The 21,746-nt window shown below is 38.2% G+C and overlaps 1 protein-coding gene across 1 annotated transcript in view; it reads right to left on the bottom strand.

Moving 5' to 3' along the window:
* The window catches only part of AKAP6 (A-kinase anchoring protein 6), a 257,113-nt gene extending 237,376 nt beyond the window's left edge, over positions 1-19,737 (bottom strand). Inside the window, exon 1 of the mRNA XM_063160392.1 lies at positions 19,618-19,737. The gene's annotated coding sequence lies outside the window, so the exon portion shown is untranslated. The remainder of the gene's footprint in view (positions 1-19,617) is intronic.
* Positions 19,738-21,746: the final 2,009 nt, after the last annotated feature.

Genomic DNA, 21,746 nt, shown 5'->3' on the forward strand with positions numbered 1-21,746 from the left:
CAACAGCAGATAGTTTTCAGAGGATGCCTCTTTGAGCACATTAAAAAAAAAATGTGTTAAATGCACATGGAAAAGCTATGGCTTATAAATTCAAAGGAACTCATTAAGAGGAGTTTGACCCTTTCCCTTTCTCACTGGCGACATTTAGAAGAGAAAGTAGAGGTAGTGGAAAAATAGGAGCTCCAAGAACAAGTGAAGGCAAAATGTGGGGTTGGTGTCCACATCCACTCTGCTGACAGATCTTTGGCTCAGAGTTTTTTAAGTAAACAGTGACAGAGAGAAAAATCAATTACTATAGCAAGGGAAAAAACAGGTAGGATAACAAATAACAAAGCAAATCTTGCCTCTGTAATAATCTCATTTTGCTGTTGACATTAAACCTTGAAGAACTATGGTTTTCCACTCTTACATCCAAGATATTCAAGAGAGACAGGGACAAAAGTAAGTGTAGAAACAGCAGATTATTCTTTTTGGAAGAACCAAGTGCAGCAATTAATACAAGCTGAGCAGAATGTACAAATAAAGGCACACTTGTCTAGATATGATTTCACTATGAGCACTTGCTGACATCAAGACCAGTACTGAGTAATTTTAAGAAAAAATTAATGTATTAAGGCCTCTATCCTCTATGCCACTATTTAAATTAAAAAAAATTCAAATCTTCTGGTATTGCAGGTCTGAAAACCCACCAAATGTTGACAGGACATGACAGAAAGATTCACCTGCACTTATTTTACAACACTACATTGTAATGTTAATTAGGTGCATAACAGTTGGTAGGCAAAGCACTTCTCTGATTAATTTCAATAGTACAATGATTTTGATACTCACAAGACTTCTTAGAACTTAAAATGCAGAACATTCCAAATGAAATGCCCAAAAAGCCTCTTTTAGCCTGGATCTCGAAGAATATGACACTCTGCCCACATTATAGTGCAATTTCTGTCTCATTTATTGGTAGGATCCCTTATAGCTACTGTCAGGACACTGCCCTGCATCTGGATTAATTATTCCTAATTTCTGTTTATCACTCCTTGTCCTGTCCTGTGGTTAAACTAGTTGGAGCAGTTTCTGAGCAGAGAATCTAAGCCTATACTTCAAGTAAATAAAAAGCTAGCATTTCCTCTATTCTGGGACTCAGTAACATCAAGAGGAAAAATTTCTTTTCCACCTTCAGACAGAATAAAAAAGTATTGTTACACTGCTTTCACAAAACTCTGCTCCAGTTAAAACAAGGTATGTCCACAGGAGTGTGTGTGTGTGTCAGCAAAAGGAACAAGAAACCCTGAAGAAAAGAGAAGTGGTTGGAGGCAAGCTGCTGCAGGAGCTACAGAGAGAGCTACCAACAAGTCAAACCAGCTTCTGGACCAGCACAGCAGCCAGGGCCTGTCTGCAGCTGAGCAGGTGCTGCAGGAGGCTGCACTGCCCATTATTTCCCTAAGGAGAGGGGGGAAAGGCAGTGCTGGTAACAGCTGAGCAAACTGCAAGCCAGGGAAATGCTGAAGCAGCTGCTGGACAGCAAACAGGCCCCAGCAGAAAGTACCCATCACAATGACATAGAAATGCATGTACAGAGTTACTGTATTGTATTCTGCTTCCAACTCACTTCCTGCCTTAATTAGAATTAATATTTTAAAGTCCTAAGAGAAATCCACCTTACACACGGCTGCTCTTGCAGTAATAAGGATTAAATCAATCCTTTCTTCCTTCAGCTCCCCACTGGGAGCAAACATATGGCTTCTGAGAGGGTTTGACCCATTTGCCATCTGCTAGTGACCAAACTAGAGGTAGGGAAATGCAGCATCAGCACCCATCTATGACAAGATGGAAGGAGACCTCCTGAAATTAAGGTGAACAGATTGATCAAGCAAAGATTTTGAAATAAAGGAAAGCTTTTTAGTATACCAGAACTCATTAATAAGTACAGCTATACATTTGTATGAGTGCATTAGGGCTTCATATATATTTATGAGTAATGCTATGATAATGCAAATTCTTCCATAGCAAATATTCAGTTGAAGTTATTAGTCAGTCTTCAAGATCCCTTTCATCATTATTTTAGTTGCTTGTAGACACTGCACAAAGATAATTCTGAGGTGGACACTGTTGGTCATCCCTACCATGCAGCAGGATGCAGTGAGGGGCTTCTCAAACTTGTAAATTTGATAACTCCAAAAGTAGCCATATTTCACTAATAATAATTCAAGTTGATAAATATATTTATTGTATTTATTTGTTTATGTTTTATATAAATGTATTTATTGATTATCTTTATTTTAGTGGAGCAATCCACTAATGCAGCCTTTCTGTTTCAGTGGCTGGAGTTCTCTGCATCAATGTGCTATATGCTACAAAGCAAGCAAGTTGATTTTATTAATAAATTGTCGTCAAACAATATCTCTATTTCTCAGTGCACTTCATTATGGAACTGCCAGCAGCAGACTTGTGCCAGGACTCTCATCCCAGGATAAAAGAGATTTAATATCTGCACTACAGTTTTTTGGAGCTGTGAAGCATTATTCCGCATATGCTTATAGTCACTCACTTCCATCTTTTAAAAATATGCTGAAATACAGAGCAGATTTTTATTTCAGTATAGATCTATCAAGCAACAACCAGCCAAAGGTTGGGTATAGGCCTTTTCAGGCTTGCCATCATACCAGCTTTGAAGGAATCCAACGCTGCATTTGTACAGTTTAGGAACAAATTACTACAAGTCCCTTCCTGCTGATCCTTTTCTCCAAATTCTCTAAAGAACTTCACCCTTCATAAAACTTTCATAAAAAACAATGTACCTAAATTTGTATTAGTCCCCCTAACAGTAACATAAGTCATCAAGTGCTAGATGACTCACAGATTTAGACTGCTAACTCAATTACCCACTGCTTTTCATTCTAGACAACATTCTAGTTTACATTGTTCCTGTCTTCGTTCATTCAACAGTATCCATCACTTCTTAATTTAAGGAATTTTAAAAAGAGCAATGAAAGGTAAGAGTTGCGAAAATGAAAATAAAGTTTTTAGCTCTAACTTAACTTCCAAGCATTCAAAAATTATGTCTGCTACTTTGATTTTAGGAGAATGGAAGCTCGGTGTCTGATCAAAGCTTCGAGAGCTCACAAATTCAGAAACATGTTCTTAGGCTTGGTATCCAGCACAGTGTTTCCTAAGGTAATTAGCTTCACTGATTTAAGAAAGTTGTGGTGTTACAGGCAGTAGATAGCAGACACCAAACTGTTACAGTGTTTTCTAGTATTTAATTTTTCATTTGGGTCATGTCAGAAAAACCACAAGAATGTATTCCCAGAGTGCTTCACAATTTCAAACTGCAGAGCAAAGTAGGACAAAACGTCCCAAAAATTCACATCACAAATTGTTTTGAGGCCCAGGCAAGCACTTAGGCTAAGCCACATATTAGCCACAGGAATGTTTCTTTTGCCTTCTGAAAAGCCTGAAGAGCTTGAGAAGACCAAATAACTCCAAAAGACCAATATATTTTCCTACACATTAAAGCTGCCGCCTTCAAACCTACCTATTTTTAGCTGCAATTCAATTTCTCACTTAGATTTTAACTGTGTTGTTACATAGAATACATTTTTCTTTATGAAACTGTCAATGAAAGAGACTGTAATGGCTGTCATATTTAATATGAACTTTAGGCTTACTATTAAAATGTCATTTTTATATCCAAAAATTTTTATTCTGAAAACTTCATAATTCTAGAACTACATACAATTCTGAATTAATGTGATTAAGGAGATTTTTTTCTGAAATATTAGAAACTTGCAAGAGGTTTTAAACACATGGCCAGTGTTACACCTTTTACTGTTTTTTTATGTTAATATCCCTTAATCCATTCATTTCAAACTTGTCATAATTTTTAGTCATTAACAGCACTGATAAGAGATTTCTCTCATCAATATCAGAAACTGTGCCTTTAATTGCAAATTCTCTTTCCTTATTGTTTAAAATTTATTTGTAAATTTTTAACTAAAATCAGCTTACTGAGAAACAAGACTTAAGCAATCAGGGTTATATTAGCTTTGCACCAACATTTCTCAGAATAAAGTAGTTCACATTTTAGAACGTTTCTAAAAGATTTTTTAAATTTTGAAAAAAGGAAAAGCTCTACCATAAATTACTCTAAATAAAAATCTAAATGATGGGAACCAAAGTGGCTTTTTCAGTCTTGTTCCAGGATTTTTTTTTTTTTTTTTTTTTACCTGGGAAGCCATAAAGAATTTTAAATTCTGGCCCATATCACTGTATTGAAAAAATTTCCTGGGTCTCACTCTGGTCTATGAATAGATAGTTCTGCTTGCCAACTATGGTACCAAGTCCTTCTGAATGCTTTTAAAATCCTGAGGAATCTTCAAACTCCTGAAGAAAATGCACTATTTCCCAGAGAAAGGAAAATTATTTGCCTATTAAGTTTGTCTAGCAAATTGGTTAAAAAATGAATGCCTAACCTATGTGTTCCAGCTGTAAAAGAATATGAAATTGTGGCTCTCATTTAGTTTCACACAGAGGAAAATAGAACTTATAGCAGAATTTTAAGTCCTTCAGTGTTATTTTAAAGATAGTGTTTTACTATGTTTGGATTTATTAAGGAGACCATAATTCAGTATTGTAATCTAATAGTCATGAGGGAAAAAAAAGTAAAAGTCAGCAGTAATTAAATTGAGCTACATGCTAGAGGGATACAGTTATTATTTTCAGAAAGTAGCACATCTACTGGTATTGTCTGTTCTTTTGCAGAGGCAAGCAGCCTATTCTTTGAAGTATCTGAACTATTAAATGTGAAGTCCATAAAAATACTTTGTTTACAAACAGAGTTCTTTTTAAAATCACAGCACATAAGATTTTTTAATGTGGACTGATGCTAAAGTATATACAGGACAGATCTATTGTTTGTGACAGATGTTCTAAAGGAACATGGATTTTAATTAAATTCTTCTCTATTTACTTGAATTATGTTTTATTCATCTATGATAAAGCATTGACACTCAGACAAAATTAATGGTGAGGTAAACAGATGCACTAAGGCTTCATTAGTTAATTGGCTGAACACCTCCATAATGTTTAGTGGATGATCCTTCATTTTCAAAGGGTTCATGTAACATTCCTGACCCCAAAATGTCTGTCTGAACAAATAAAAGGGCTACTAAGAGTGAATTACAAATATAGAACTAGCACCAAACACAACCAAGATTTCAACACTCTGAGCTTGTAAGCCTAATAAATTTAATATTTTTGATTATTATGTTATAATATAAATCTGGATAACACTGGGCACAGGTATAAATGTGGGGAGGAGTGGCTGGAGATGAGCCCTGCAGAAAGGGGTGGTGGTGCTGGTTGGCAATGGCTCAGGGTGAGCCAGCAGTGCGTGCTCAGGCAGCCCAGGGGGAAACCCATCCCAGGGTGCATCCAACCCATCTCCAGGCAGCCAAAAGGGGACATTTCCCCTCTGCACTCAGAGCTGAGGCCTCACCTCGAGTGCTGCGGGCAGGTCTGTGTCCCACAGCTAGCAAGTGAAGGTCCTTGAATGCATCCAGAGGGGGGCACTAAAGCTGGGAAAGGGCTAGAAGGAATTTCTTATGAGGAGCAGCTGAGGACTTTGGGCTTGTCTAGTTTAGAGAAAAAGAGGCTTAGAGACAACATCTCATTGATCTCTACAGCTTCCAAAGAGGGAAGGTGGGGTGGGAGGTGTTGAGCTCTTCTCCCTGGCATTCAGTGACAGGACAGGTGGTTCAAATGAATGGCTCTTTGATGGTTCAAAGATGGCCAGGGTCCAGACCTGGCATTAAGAAGCATTTATTTACTGAGAGGATGGTCAAACACTGGAACAGCCTTCTTAGCTGATGGTCTTTGATGCCACAAGCCTGTCAATGTTTAAGAGGCATTTGGACAACATGCTGGCTGGCCCTGAAGCAGTCAGACAATTGGGCAAGATGATCATTGCAGCTTCTTGACAACTGAACTGTTTTATTCTACATTATTAAATATCAACAAGTGGAAAGGTTGATAAATTATCTTTTGTTATTCCTGATATTTCAGACAAGAGAAAGGTGAATTTTTTAATCTCTAAAAATCAATAAGGTCTTATTTTTAGACAAAAACTGCTCATATTTAAAAAAATGCAGCTGATATTTCAGAAAGTTCATTCCTTACTTAGCAGCTCATTACATTACACTATTTCCTTCTTTTCACCCAGAAAATAAGTTTAGTTTATGGTTTCAATGTGTTTCTCTTCTAACCTCTAAAACACAGAGGGAGACAATATCTTTCTGGGCAGCATTTATACACAAAATTTTTCCTAATTATAGAACACCCTGTCAATTTAGTTTGTCAATGACTGGCTTCCTCAACATCATCAAAAACCATGGTGGAACCATGATTGCCTCTTTTGACATATAACTGTGTATTAAGAACTTACTCATTAACTGCAAGCTTATTACCAAGAGGGTAAGGATATAGACCTAAAAAGCTTTGTAATGGGATATACAGCATTTCACTGTTAAGCCATTCATCCACATCTGGTCTAGCTTAGCAGTGACCTAAAATCATTACCGCATGAAAGCTCCTTCCTAAGTTATGCAAAAGGAACCATTTAGTCCAGTTTTGAGGACATATCCACATCACAAAGGACCCATTAAAATGTCTTGCAGAGTCTCCAAGGATTTAAAAAATGAGCTTGCTTAGCTGAAGTTAAATTTATTATTACTGTGGTCTTAAATTGCTGCTGATTCATTTTCTGCATGCTGTAACCATACAGAATAAAGCCAGTAGATATATTTTTTGCATATTGTACTTTTTAACTCTTTAACCTTATTACAAATATGATTAGAAATAGTGCATCATACCCATTAAATGGCCACAGAGGAGTTTGCAATGTTCACGTTACTTTGACAGGAGCTGAATAGGAGCCGAGGCCCATGGGGTTGTCAAGCAGCAGCTCTGGCCTGTTTATTTCAGCTGTTACCTTATTCTCCCTTGGTTTCTTGTAGCCAGAAACCCAATATTTCCTCCTCTTCTACCTGGGGTAGCTCTGTCCAAAGCCTTGTTTCCTGCTCTGTGCCCCTTCTCTGAGGCTTATGCAGGCTCTGACTCTCAGCAGCCAGACTATTCCCACCTTCCCATGGAGCTGGAAGCCCTGATTCCACAAACACACCCTGGGCACAATTATTTTCTTCCTCACAAGTCCCTTCCCTGACTGCCTAAGCATCCTAAAAACATATTGAGTCTCTTGTTTAGCACTCCCCATATATTTCTAGCAGCAAAGATCACTTTCCAAAAAACAAAAAGCTTGTAGGAGGTCACAGCACAAATCTTCAATGCCTTCTCACATCCCTGCCATGTTCCTGGGAGGTGACTTTGCAGGCCCGCTCACAGACTCTCAGTGCATTTGGGGTGGGGAGGAGATACCTGGGACTTTTTTGTGCATCTCTGCATGACTTCACATACAAGTCTGAAAGTGTAGATAACAACAAGCATAGAAGTATAACACTAATACCAAAATGGATCATATTGCTGTGTTTGGTTTATTTGTTTCTAGGAGCTACAAAAAAACCCTTGGTATTTACCATAACTACTGCTGACCTCTCCAAAATCAGGTGGAATTACATCAGCAGATGGAGTTGTGATTTTGGCTCCTAATGTTCTTACTGCCTGTGTACTCCATCACTGTTATCCCTGCTTTGTCATTAAATAGGACTTAATCCCCTCGGGCTATCAGAAATAGTTCCCATAAATTCACATTTTAAGTTCAGCACCATGCTTTAGTCCCAAGAATTCACTGTGCAAAACTTTGTTTCTTATACATCAAGAACCTTCTATTTTCAGATTCAGTACTAGGATTTTTTTTTTTTACATTTCAAATAAGAATAAAACAAAAACCAATAAAATGCTAAGACATTATCAACCATTATAGCCCACTCCACATAAAAATTAGTAATTTTTTCAATCTTACTTTAAAGCCAAGGATACCTTACTTGGCCTTATAGAAAATAAATTCACTTCTTTAACACTTTTGATGCATTCCTGAAGATTTTGGCTACTTTACCCTTTTAAAGCCATATTTTAGAAATTGAAGCCAGGGTAAAATTTGAGAAGAATGTTTTATCATCTCTCAAGAAGGCAAAATACTCATGTCACCTTCTTGAAAAATTAGTTAAAACCTACCTGCATAGCATTACTGGTACTCAGATCCTAATCAGCTTTCCAGTACACAAAAATCACTTTTGTGCTTCACAGTACTCTAATAGCAACCGGAACTTCATAGGCAAAACTAATAACATATTCATTTTTTGGCAGGAAATTGAGGAGCAAGATTATTTCCAAATCTTTACAGTCCCACAACCCTTTATCAAACCTTTCAATCTCAAATGAGGCACATACATTTCTAATGTTTTTACTTCTTCCAAGAATTCAGCTTGGCTTTTTTCAACTTCATGACACTTTCCTTGGGGAAATCACAGAATCAGGGGAAAAAAGAAAACAAAAAACCCCCACACAACAGGGGAAGATATTGGGCCTGAAGCTTTTTAATGACCCTGGTAAGCCTTGAATAAGATCTACAGATTTATATTTCCATTAGAAGTGAAACATGAGAAGTCAGCAGGAGTTGAGTTAGCTCTGTACCAAGAACTGAGCAGCACCTGAGGCAAGATTCATTGGCATGCCTGTAATAGGTGCAGCAGAGAAATAACTGTGAGAGGAGTAAGTGCTAAGGTAGCTTCAAGAATAACCTAATGCTGATATTTTGGAGCAGCTCCAAAATATAATTTATCAGCATGCAATATCATCAGTGGTAAGGAATCCCACTCACTGCTGCTGTGCTGCAGACCCTGCTCCTCCCATGCTCTGCACAGCTCCCAAGGGAACTCTGACAGCCTTCCTCCTCATCACTGCTGCAGGAATTATCTCACTGGGAGCCATTAAAGTACCATTATGCCTTGTTAGCTCCCTCACTCTTCTTTTAAAATTAAAAAGAACACTCAGAAGCTTGGATTTTAGTGGGGGTGGGGGGAGTGTTAATCAAGTTTTCCATGCTGTGTGCTAGATTTGTTACTTGGAGTCAACATCCCTGGTGAACACCCATCTGTGTCAAGGCAATGATAGATATCAGTCTCCTTTCCTACCTTGTACATTTACTCCTATAATCTCTTTAAAGAACAATGTTTTTCCTCACATTGAAAAAGGATATAATTGGTATTGCATTACCACCCAAAAAGTCTAATACTCTGACTGATAACATTATCAGACTTTTCAGACTCTCAAGATAATGGAGTTGCTAATTGATCCATAACTTTTTTTTATCAAATGGCTGGTGATCTGCCCTATATTTACATCTTTATCAGGTTTCTAACAGGTCACTGCACAGAACTTTGGGGTTTATCACATTACCTTTTTCATCCCATTTGAATCTCACTTTGGTTCTGTGATGTCTTAGAAGATCTTAGAAGAAGAAAGAAAGCTACCTTCTGCTTGTGGCCCAGCTGGCAGTTATGAGCTATCAATCAGAAAAGGAGGACTTAAATAGAGTCTTATGGCACAGATTTTCTTCTCCTCACTTTCAGTAAAATTATTTGAAAGGCTGGAACACATCACTGTGCATCCTGGCCCAGGAGATAACCACATCTGAGTATTCACTACATCCACCATTTTTCTCATAAAGGAATTTATTCTACCCAAAGATTCTTTGCTCAGCTGCCTGCAGGGAGAAGTCAAATGCTGGACTATCTTCCACTGGGCTGTCAGGACGTGTTATTCTGCTGATCAAGGATCTTCAAGTACCCAACACTAATCAGTCCAAGACAGGCTAATTATAATCCCTGAGGCCGCCTCCAGTCTAGGAAAATATTGCTAAAAAAAAAACCTATGAGCCTTGCCAAGCTGGCATTTTTCCTAGCTCCAAGTGGTATCAAATTTCACTTTCAGACTGTATAATTTTCAGGCTGGATCTAGCTGGGGGAAATATCATTTCACAGGCTGAAGGTTTGTTGAGGTTCTCTATAACCTCTGCCTTCCCTGTGGTTCTCCCATACCAATGAAAGCACCTGACAAATATAAAAAAATGTTATTTTATCTTCATACTTTTGCCTAAGTAATGGATGTCCATAGTCTGAATTTATTAAAGGCTAGTTAAAACCACGTAGATTAAAAGGATCCATCAACAATTAACAGTCAGTAAAAACACAGGGAAATGCACAATTCAATTTCTAAACTATTCAATAAAAAGTTCAATAAAACATGCTGTTGGAGTTCACATGTCTAGCAGTAGTTTTAGGGGCTGGGTTTAGCAGACTAGCTTGTTTAATTTACATACTAAATGCATCCCTAGATTTAATTTTAAAAAATTCAAAATATCAATATAGGAATCAGAGTTACATGTCAGTATACAGGACTAAGACAAAACTGAAGTGGATTTTAAATTATATTGCGAGCCAGAAAATAATGGAGATTATTTTGAGGTCTACTTTTACTCTTTATCAGTCATAAAGTGCCTTTCTTGCTATGTTCCTCTTCCCTGAGCTGTTGGCACATTAATTGAAAATATTCACCCTTAGCTAACTTGACACAGCTATTCTGGTTTAAAAAAGAAATATTTATTAGACTGGAAAGAGCAATATCTCCACAACCCAGGGGACTGCCTAATTCAGAGCAGATGTTGGTCCCATCATGTATCTTATATCTCATTTTAATGCATATCCATCTGTCAATAGCTGGTTTGGGTTGTGTGCTCTCTGAACAAAACCTAGGCAATAAAGTTTCATGAAGATCAACAACTGGTGTTTTGATGTGTCTGCAATAACTGAAAAGACAGCATCTTGTAGAACAAATCTTATCAATCGCTAATTTTGGAAAGGAACACTTGGAGATCACGCAAAAGCAGGCAGGTCCCCCTTTCACAAAAACCAGCAATTTCTTTTTAAGTAGAATGGCATGCACATGTTGCATCCAGCTTCACAGAGGTGCTGCCTCTCTATCTGTATGGAAATCACTTTGACTCAGCCAGTACAGATATTTGCCTGGTCATTTTAAACTTCATTGTAGAATTCAGCTGACATTTTCAATTCAGCAGACTCAACACAGCTGAGCATACACTACTTAAAAATGTAAATTTGTGCTGCCAAAACCACTGAGCTTTCGATATGTTTTGTAAATGTTCTGCTGTGCAATCTTTTACCTAAGACCAAAAATCCCCAAAGCTACTTTCCTTGCTTTAGGGTTAACATGGCATTTTCCAGCACCCACATCTCTTCCATTCAGGCCTGTTCCCTTGCACCATTCTCTCTGGTGTGTGCCCCTTGCCTGTATGTGTGTCTCTGTGTGTAAAGTTAAACTGGCAGTGGTGTCACCTGGCACAAACACACAGTGGTTTGCAAAGGGAATCAATGACATTATGTCCATTCCACAGGGATGAGCAAGGGGCACAGGTACAGAGGCAATATGAAAGGGGCACATTCAGTGTCAGAGCCAGAAGCAGTTTCCAGTCTCCTTGGTTCAAGTATCACAGGCCACTCACTACCTTTCCTGTAGCTTATCACTTCTCTGACCAGCTTTTATTCTCTATCCTATTACACTAACATTTAAACCCAGGAGTTTCTTGTACTAGTTTCAGTACATTTTCATGACAAGCACAGGAGGTGGAATACCTAAGCTCTTTTCTCAAACTATTTAAGTACCAGTGTTTTGTAGAACTCACCATTCAAGCCCTCAAGGTGCTGGCAAACAATTCTCTGTATTGCCTAACAAGAACAGGGACAAGAGACATCTGAGGGAGATTAATCTCTCTTGATGAAAGTGACTTTATAAATTACAGCAAAGAAAAGGGATCAAGTAGGTGGTACCAGCAAATAAAACTGAACTTCCAATCCAATTCAAAGTGACCTAACAAAGCAAAGCAGAAAGAATAATTTAGAAGTTTTCAGTGTAATTCACAGAAATACAAAAATCAAGCCTCTACATTTATTTAAAAGTTTACTTCAAAAAGCTACTGCATTGCATACAGGTGCAAAGCACTTCAGGGGTTAAAATTCTTTTCTTCTGAAAGAGTTAGCACCATTATTGCTGATACACTGTTTTTACATCATGCACAGAGTATATTTAGATTCCACCTTCCACAGATACAATAAAACCCAAAATCCCCTAATTATTTTCAAAGGTTATCTGTGCATATTAACATGAAAAAACTTCTTGCTGCTGTTAATGACCGAGTAAGATACTAGGATGAAATTTTGAGAAGGAATAAGACTAGATGGCATATTAAGGATCTATAGAATAGACTCTGCAGATTTTAATAGCTGACCCTTAAAATGGCAACTTGCATATCTGCTGTGTCATTGCCTTAGCAACAGAGTAGACATGCTGAAATGTGACAGATAGCAGCCTGTTCTAGCTGAAGCTATGAGCTTGAAGGGGATGGGTTTTTAGCGATATAAATCTGATTTATTATTCTAAAAAAATGACATGTTTTAGGAGACTAGCAGTGAAGCTTAAAGTACAGGAAGGACACATACTAGCTAGTGCAGCCTTGGCCAGGGAATCAGCCTCTTCAGCAGGAAAAGATAAACATGATCTAACACACTTGAAAACTGTAAGTAGCGTGGAGTAGCCTCATGCAACAGCTTTGAAAGATGTCCTTATTTGAAAACATTCTCAATAGACTATAGTTATTCCATCAATAGCACTCAGCTCTGAAGTACAGCTTTTCAGGACAAAAACTAAGCATCAAGAAAAGTTTTTCATTAGATTTTTTCAACATTAACTAGTATTTTGTTTAAGTTTCTTTAAGGCTCATTTTGCAATATCAGCTGAACAACAATTTTATACAGCCCTCAAACTTGATAATATCAGGCTCTTTTCTTTTTGGTTTATGTTCATTGTACATGTTCTATCTGCCTCTCAAATAAAGACCTTTCAAAACCATATATATAGATATAAAAATGTAATGCAATTGACTGTTCAACAGCATTTCTTGGTGAACTCAGTTACCAACATCTAATGTTGTACTATGTAATGCAAAAAAGGCATCTGTCCTTACTTCCCAATTTTCTACCTAATGAGCATAATATTTCAGTTGGTAGGTACATTGTTTTCTTTTTTTCCTGTTATGCAGACATGTTTTGTTGTATCAAATGTCTTGGCAGAGAATATTCCATCACAGCAATCTGTTAAAAAAAGGAGGAGCACTTGCCCAGCCAATAAAGGAAATGCTAGTTTAAAACTTTCAAAATAAATGTGGGATTTTGTTGTGCTGTGTTTTTTTTAACCAAGGAGTGCACAGAACTTTTTCCTTTTTGTTGTATATTATTATGTTGCATAAAGGTGCAGCTTTTTGTTTCATTTCAATCAATACACTCAGTTTCTCTAAAACACTATGATAAGCAGATACTCCTCTTTTGAAAACTAGAATGTTCCATGCTTCTTGTGTTAATTTGCAGCCTAGTTTATAGCAGGTAGCAAACATTTTTTGCCTCAAATCCCTTGAAAGTTCATGATGGATCTCCACTAAATGCTCAGCTTTATCCAATAAAAGCATGACCATTAAAAAACAACCAACTAAGAAAAAAGTCAGAAGAACCAACAGGAAAATACAAAGACAGGCAGATAAAAGAGAAATTTTTTTTAAGTTCTATACAAGCAACAGGAAAAACAGCTTTTTCTCCCAGGTCTGCCAGAGGTTTTCCAAGAAACTTGTGCACATTACTTAACTCTTATAAGGAAATATTTAAGAAAAGCAAGAAAAAAAATTTATTTACCTCAAGTTAAGCTGAAAATCAAGGCAAACAAGTCAGAAAAGATTTGCCTGTTTCTCAGGCAAATCATTACAACCCCTAGCACTGTAAGAGTACTATCCAAGCTCCAGTAGAGAGATCTGAATTTTATTGATTTAAAACATAGTAATAACCCTGGAGTCCCACAGAAACTGTCCAGAAGAAAGGCAACATTTTTCCAAAGTGTTTAAATAAGAAAAGAATGACAACTTTGTAGAAGAGAGCAATTACAGTTATACAATTCAGAAACAGCAAGCTGGAAGGAGAAAGTAAGACAAAAGAAGTCAATAAATGATGGAATTGAGAGGAGATGAAAACAAATACAAGTCTAAGATAACCTGCAAGGAGGACTTATGGAGGATACACAGGATGCATTTTAAGACTGAAGTAGATTCAGCTACAAGCTTTCAGACCAGAGGAAAAATGCTGCAAAAATTACACAGAGAACAAACAAACTTGGATTCAGATACTAGTCTTCTTCATTTTATCCACACCCCCAGCCAGCAAAAAACTGGCATTAATATCTGACAGCACATGAAGCAACTTCATGTCTGCACCCTAATTCTGAAACTGTGACAACATTGGACTAACAAGAGAATCACTACAGGGCAGCTCTTGAAAGACAAAAAACATATACAAAAGTAATAGATATACAGAAAGACTGAAAGCAGAACTAATTACTGCAGCTGGGTGCTTCCTCAGTCCAATGCTGGGAGTTCTTTAGCACAACCTCGTGCTAACAAAGCCCATCTTTCTAAGTGTGTCAGCTCCCATAAGACACGGTACCACAGAGGCTGAGAACAGTATTTTATAGAGCTATTTCCTCACTGAAATCACCAGCACTTGAAAGACCTCTTTGCCACAGAGAGAATGCAGAGTCCAGCTAAATGCTTGGCATACTTTGGGCCTCTGAGAAAGCAGCTGGATGTGGGGCAGCAGAAGTGCTGGGGGTCAGTAATTCTGTGCCCGCTGCCCCAAGGATCTTCCCCTTCTCAGAGCCTCTCTACTGCCTCACCTACAGAGCAGTGAGTCTTCCAGAGCCAGCTGCTGGCCCTCAGTGCTCTTAGCAGTTCCAGAAGCCACTGGGCTGGCAAAGGCAGGGAAGTGTCGATGCAATTTACAGTGCTCATTCTCCACCCTTAACTTTGAGGCTGATACTCTCCTCAGGACACAAAGATTATCCCTCAGGCTGCAGGACATGCTATATATTTACAAGCTATCTCCATTTTTAGGCACCTTAGAAGACATTCTTGACACAGCTGAGGGAAAATCCCTCCTTGCCCACCACCAGGACTGAACACTGGACAAGCAGGAGGCAGCAGCATTTTGGCCGAGTCTGCCAGGGCAAGCCTGCATCTGACACATGCCATGAAAACAGAGTTCACACAGAGCATTCCTGGCTTGAAACATCCTTTCTGAAAATGCCAGACATTGTAAAGTACATTGAGCTGAATTTTTTTGACCTTGGAGGGATGAACAGCTGAGTCAGCCTTGCTGGGATTCATAGCACTCAGGAGTGCAGATATTTGAAACCTGTCTTTCATGCACCAAACAGGAAGGGAAGAGCTATCTGGATTGTTTTTTAATTTATTCCCTCTTTTCCTCAGAAGCAAAGCTTTTCTGAAGGCTTGTTAAAAATAAGAGAAATTTTGCTTCAGGAAAGCACATTTTGATACTCAAAGAGATTTCTGTGGTGACCCCTCTGACATTACATATGCATATAAATAGGAACATATCACACTAGTTGAAGGATTTATCACACTAGTTGAAGGATTTATATTACACAATTTTAGCAGGTTTTTTAATGGATATGAAGTTAGAGAAAGGTACTTTTAATTTTAAACCTACAAACAATATAAAATATAAGACTGGATATGAGGAGGACAATACTCCACAGGTCTTTGTCCAGGAGCACAGGTCAAACAGGATACATGCCCGTGCAGCAAGCAAAGTACAGGCAGCCTTTAAACACTGACTAAACAGAAAATTACTACAGTAACAGCTTGTTAGGATTAGAAACATAGCTGAGGCCTGCCTTGCCCTCTGCCAAAGTCTGAGAGCCTGAGAAGCCCAAGATGGGAGCTGCCTTTGCAGGAAAACTGGATCATGACTGTGATATCAGATACGATGTCCATGCATTGCCACTTTCAACCACTTATGTCCTGTTCCCTCACTAATCTGGTCTCCTTTTGGCTCTCCATCCAGCTCAGCTTTTGCATTGATCCCTTCCTCCTGTGGCAGGAAAGACTTGGCCCAGTCTGGGTAACTCATTATAGGGGCAACATTTGCAACTGTCATTAAAGTAGATTCTAGCTGCAGAAAAGGAGGGTTTGTTTTTATAGAAGAGGAGAAGCAAAAGTCACCTTTACCCTGTCCAGTCCACAGAAATGTTAGTATTCAGACATATATTAGTTGCAAGATGATTTCTTGATGTCATCTTCTCATTCATGTATTATTAATTTTATCCCAGTAACACCAGTATATCATCTCATTACAAAATGTAAAGAAATTTCATTATAGAACATGGGCCATATTTACAATACAAAATATAAAAATATAATATTTCAAGAGAGAAACAGGATATCTTTTAATACACTTTTTTTTTTTCTTTTTAAAGCAACTCCAGAACTTCAGACATTCTGCCCCTCCCTGAAGCTATAAGTACTCGGCAGAGACCGGGGCGGGGAAGTCAAGCCCAGAATTTTGTCAGTATTTCTTTCATGACACAGCAGTGACTTTAACAGAAGGGTGCAAGTAGACTAGGAGATGGCATGGGAATTTTTCTAATTATTTCCAATTCCTCAATTATTTTGAAGGAAATACTTCACCAGTATTTTGGAAATGCCATCAATTCTAATCAATACCTGAGCACTTCTGCTAGAGATCTCCTTTGACTGGACTTTCAAGGGATGAGTTTCTCAACACAGCTTCATTCCAGATCTGTCAGAGGTGGGAGGCACAGGACATCCACTCACTGTGCTACTGTAATGTGACCTACAAAAGATAAAGCTCAGAGCATTGGGTTCCCTCAACTCTTCTTTAGAGAAGAAAGAAAACTTCCTTCCATTGAGGGCATGCTCTGATCCCCTCTAGGTAGGCTCTGTATTGTTGCATGGTGAAAAAAACCACCCTACAAAGTGTTAAAATTGTACCAACTTCCATTGCTGTGGTCAGGTTTTGTCATCAGCTGCTACAGCTGCCTTGGGAAGAACCAAGCTTCTGTTTCTCTCTGCACTGAGTGCTAAGCTATGTAAGAACCAGTTAATTGATGATATAATAAAACCCTTCAGAGCAAAGTGAAGATTACACAGTAACATCCTTTCAGTTCACTGGTACACATCCATCTCCAACCCCATGTCAGTATGATGCTGCAGACACAGAAGAACTCTGGCCTTCAGAGTAACTGCCCAAATGCAGCCACCTCAGGGAAGAATACATGTATTTACAAAACATATTGCCTTCAGTAATGGTATAAGGCCAGCTGTGAAACACAGCTGAAAGCAGCACAATTTTCACACTGTCAAATGCTGTCTCACTTGTACCAGTTGTGAATCTGCCCCAACAACAATCAAAATTGTGTGATATCTTTAGTGTTTCTACATTTGGTCATGCTCTCAGGCTTGCTCTTCATAGTAAGACTCCCTTCATCACTCCATACTTTTCCATATCCTCACATACAGATCTCAGTGCAGCACTTGGGCCCATACAAAAATTAACAGGAAGCATTCTATAATCAAAGTACTCAGCAGGAGTCAGAATTAGCTAAGATTAACAAGAATCAAGTAGTGCCATCACAGCTCCATCATTAGCAGGTGTTTCCCAGGGCAAACAATGCTGTAAGAAGTGTGAGGAATAGATAGTAACAGGAACTTGTTAAGTGTTTAAAAATCACATTCTTTTTAAAAATCACAGTATTCTTATTATTAGGGGGAAAAAAATTCTTCACTGAGGGCTTCATAGTAGGTCATGCCTCCATTAATACCATCAAAAGGTGTTCTTTTTCACCCAGTATGTTTCCCCTAAGTTTTTACGTTGATCTGAGAAATTCTACTTGTAATCAAGTCACTTTAAAAATCTAAGAAAATGCATTTATTATTGTTGATGATACTAAAAGCATAATATTTAAATCAGAAATATCTGACATCCATGTCTCATTGGCTGTTCTTGTATGATCCCTAAAGTTGCACGTTAAGGGCATTGCTCACCAGCTCCCCTCACACCCGATTCTGCCACTAGGCAGACATCAGCTGTCCTGCCCTGCCCCCATCCTCCTGCTAACTCATCCCTTCCGAGTTTGCCTGATGGGAGCAGCAAGTGCAGGAGACCAACACTTTCATACTGTAAAAATGTATCACAAATAAAACATAACTCTAATAATGAATTTACAGACATTTGCTTTGTGTTTTGCAGTGGGGAAAAAAAACCCAACAGAGATACCCAGACCATGCAGAAAAAAGCAGATATGATTCTGTACAGACTGCCTAATTAAGATATAAGGGCTCTATTCCAGCTTGTGCCAGACAAGACCATCACACACACCCCTATTGAGGAGTAGTCAGATCTCACTACATTTATTATTTTATCAAATAGAAGGGACCAAACCCCACAATAAATTTTGATATCACTACAAAACTAGTGATTGCTTTTTTCTTGCTGCACTTTTGAAATCTAAACTACACAGGGAGAAACAGAGCCAGAGACCACTCCCTAATTCCTAGTGGACATATTGATCAATTAAAATGACATGTGTCTGGTCTTTTCTTTTCCTTCTAATAGCAAGCAGCTGAAAGACAATATTTCAAACATGCAAAATCAAACAATAATGTTGTTATATACCATCCAGCAAGATTAACTTGAAGTTAAGCAAAATAAACCTAGGCTCCAAAAGAAAAAGCTTAATACAAGATAAACAAATACTGGACATTGTAAAGAACTACTAAATACTGTAGACATTATTTTAACCAGCTTTCTAAATGTAAAAGATATGCATTTTCTTCCCAAGATAGAGGTCGAAACCTTTTTAATTATTGCTATTATTTTATTCATAGCAAACCCCCTCAGAACGCTTGAATCTTTGGCTACACCTTTTACTGCAGTTGCAGCAGAAAAAAAAGCTTGTTTTCTTTCCAGTAAAAGATAGTTCTAAAAATTCACTAAATTCATACTATAATTTTAAAAACAGAGTCAAAGAAAGTGAAAGAGTAGAAGAGCTAAAAGCTACTGTCCTTTCAAAATACTTGGTTATTTTTGACAATTAAATCTATGTTTTGTTTTTTTAAGAATACCAGTAGAAATAGGACAGTACTGAACCATGTTTAAAATCAATACTGTTCCAGTTGCTCGTTCAGCACCGGTTTGCACAGCATTTTCTGTGCTATCATGCCAGGGAAGGCCAATGAAAGTAAATAGGTGATATTAATGCTACTGAGAAAAAAATAGGTTCAAAGAGGAGCTAAACATAATAAGAATGCTTAAACGAAGAGACAGGGAAAAGAACAAGCTATGTTTATGGCATTAGAATTGAAAACAGATATTCTTTCCATTTAAGCAAATCAGACAGTAGCCACTTTAATTGGATTGTGAAATTTAAATATACTCCCTTCAAATATTCAGGCTATTATCACAAATGCAAAGGCAAGTCTAAACATTCAGACTGAATGCATTTTCTGTAGGCCTTTGTCTTAGCCTGTCTGCCTGAAAATAATACTTAGGCATGCAGCATCTTTCTTCAAAATGATTTTACAAGGCAAAACCCACACACTTACATTAGGAAAACCTTACAAAACAGGAAAAAATAACCCTGCAATTAAGAGCAGCAGAATATTTTGCAACTTACCATGTCCTGTTCAAATCATCCTCTTTTGATGTTTACGGCACATCTGTAAGATGCAATACTAGGAGGTGCCTTGTGTGACCTGCTGCATGATGCTGTGACATCAGTTCAGATGATGCAGCTCATTATGGGAAAGGCTGCTGTTGCTATGGCAACCGAGATGTGATACGAATCCTTACTGCATTTCCAGGGGAGTCCGAGACAATACGGAAGCCCTTTAAAGAAACAGACTAAATGCAAACAGCCTTTTAAAGTATGGTGCCACAGATTTTAGAGCCCATGTTAGTACATGCCTGTTGTTAAGGAATATTTTAAACAAATGATTCCTACGTGGTGATACAGAATTGAGATGTATGAGCTATAAATTATTTCTATATTTAAAACTTAATATCGTATGTGCCAATTTAAGAACAAAATTTTTAAGTCAAATTTGGTTATCATTTAAGGGAACCTTACTTAAAATAAACAGTCAGTAGCATGATTTTAACACTAAGGTTCTACAGGCAGTAGTGATTGAACAGTATTTTAAGAAATATATATTTTCACTCTGCCCCACCCTGCTCCTACATCCAATCTGTCACTTACAGAAAAATCTTGTTGCTAGGGGAAAACACTTGATACTTCAAAATGAGCAGATTTAACACTGTTGAATGAATGACAATGAGTTTTAAAAAAAATGTCAGGGGGTTGGCTTTTTATTCAGGAGAGGGTAAAGAAGTTTCTAGCCAACCAAGTAAAAATCTCCTTATCATTTTTCAACTGTAGGACAAACTACACTGCCCTCTGCATGCTGAGTAGCCTGGCTTTCATGCGCCCATCAGACAGAGAGATGAGTGAAGATTCTGAAAGCTGTGGGCAAGCTGCTGCTGTGCCCAGTGGGCCACACTGCTGCCAGCCTCCAGGTAGAGCAGGAAGGCTGGCAGAGCAGAGCCCCTCCCCATAACCCTCATGAAGGCCTGGGGCTGGAGACTGAGCCTGTAGCCATCACCTCCTGCACCAGGAACCTGCTCACACCCTCTGCTCAGAGTAGCGATGAGAGAAGCAAAGGTTATGTGAACAAGTACTAAAAGGAGCTGCCTGGAAATTAAAATTCACAACTAAAGAACCACCAGCACATTTTTGGCTACTTGCCAGTTCTATTTGGATGAGAAAAGTTTCTGGCAAAAACTGCTTTCCCTAGCCATGAAAATTCCTTTCTAGATGGTAGAAAAGAAAGTACACAAAAGGCTGGACCCTATACACTTGATATGTTGAAACCCAGAGTAACACAAAAGCTCAACTTTAAGTAAGAAGCCCCAGTTCCCCGAAGATGTCCAATAATGTCCAAAGCATGTGCTCCTGTCTAAAACCCTCCAGTCCATTAAACTTCAGCCTGGGAGTAAAAATTTTGATTATTGATTTCAAAAGAAACAATAGGAAATAATAACAATAATAATATCTCTTATAATAATATCCCAATATCTCTTAGCCATCACTCAACTTAGAAAGAAGAAACTTTGATACCTTTTGATTAATGTGTCACAGCACATGCCACAGTGGAGACAGCCAGAATACACAGAGCATCATCACATAACTTCAGAGAGCTTCAACCCATACAGAGCAAGACCATCTCACTTCAGAAGGCTGCAAGCATCTGCCCTTCTTGTTCTTTAGCCCAGCCTTTTATACCCCTGCTGTTGATGCATTGCACTGTGTGCCCTCTGTTCCCTTTGGTGGTTGGTCAGTGCCCCTGGGCACTCCAGGGCTCATTGCTGTCAGTGCTGCTCACCTGCTGCTCACAGCTGTGCCCATTGGGGATGAGGCTCAGCCTCAATTACCATAAACTGTGTACCTACATTAATGAATTAAATAAAGTCTCTCCATAAATCTGGGAAATGTCATAGACTTTCTAATTAGTGCTGGCTTGACTTTGCATGATCTCTTTTTTGACAGTTTCTCTCTTCCAATCCTATGTCATTCTAAACAATAAAATAAAGCTTTCAAACTGACACTATCAAATCCAGTCTAGATATACATAATGAAGAGTTACTCACAAAACAGCTATAGCTCTAGAATTTTGAATGTTTGAAACTTCCTTAGGTGTCTGAGAATGTAATTCACAATTTAGCAGAGGAAAACACAATTGAAACTTC

Source organism: Melospiza melodia, chromosome 6, assembly GCF_035770615.1.
Source record: "Melospiza melodia melodia isolate bMelMel2 chromosome 6, bMelMel2.pri, whole genome shotgun sequence".
NCBI classification, from domain to species: domain Eukaryota; kingdom Metazoa; phylum Chordata; class Aves; order Passeriformes; family Passerellidae; genus Melospiza; species Melospiza melodia.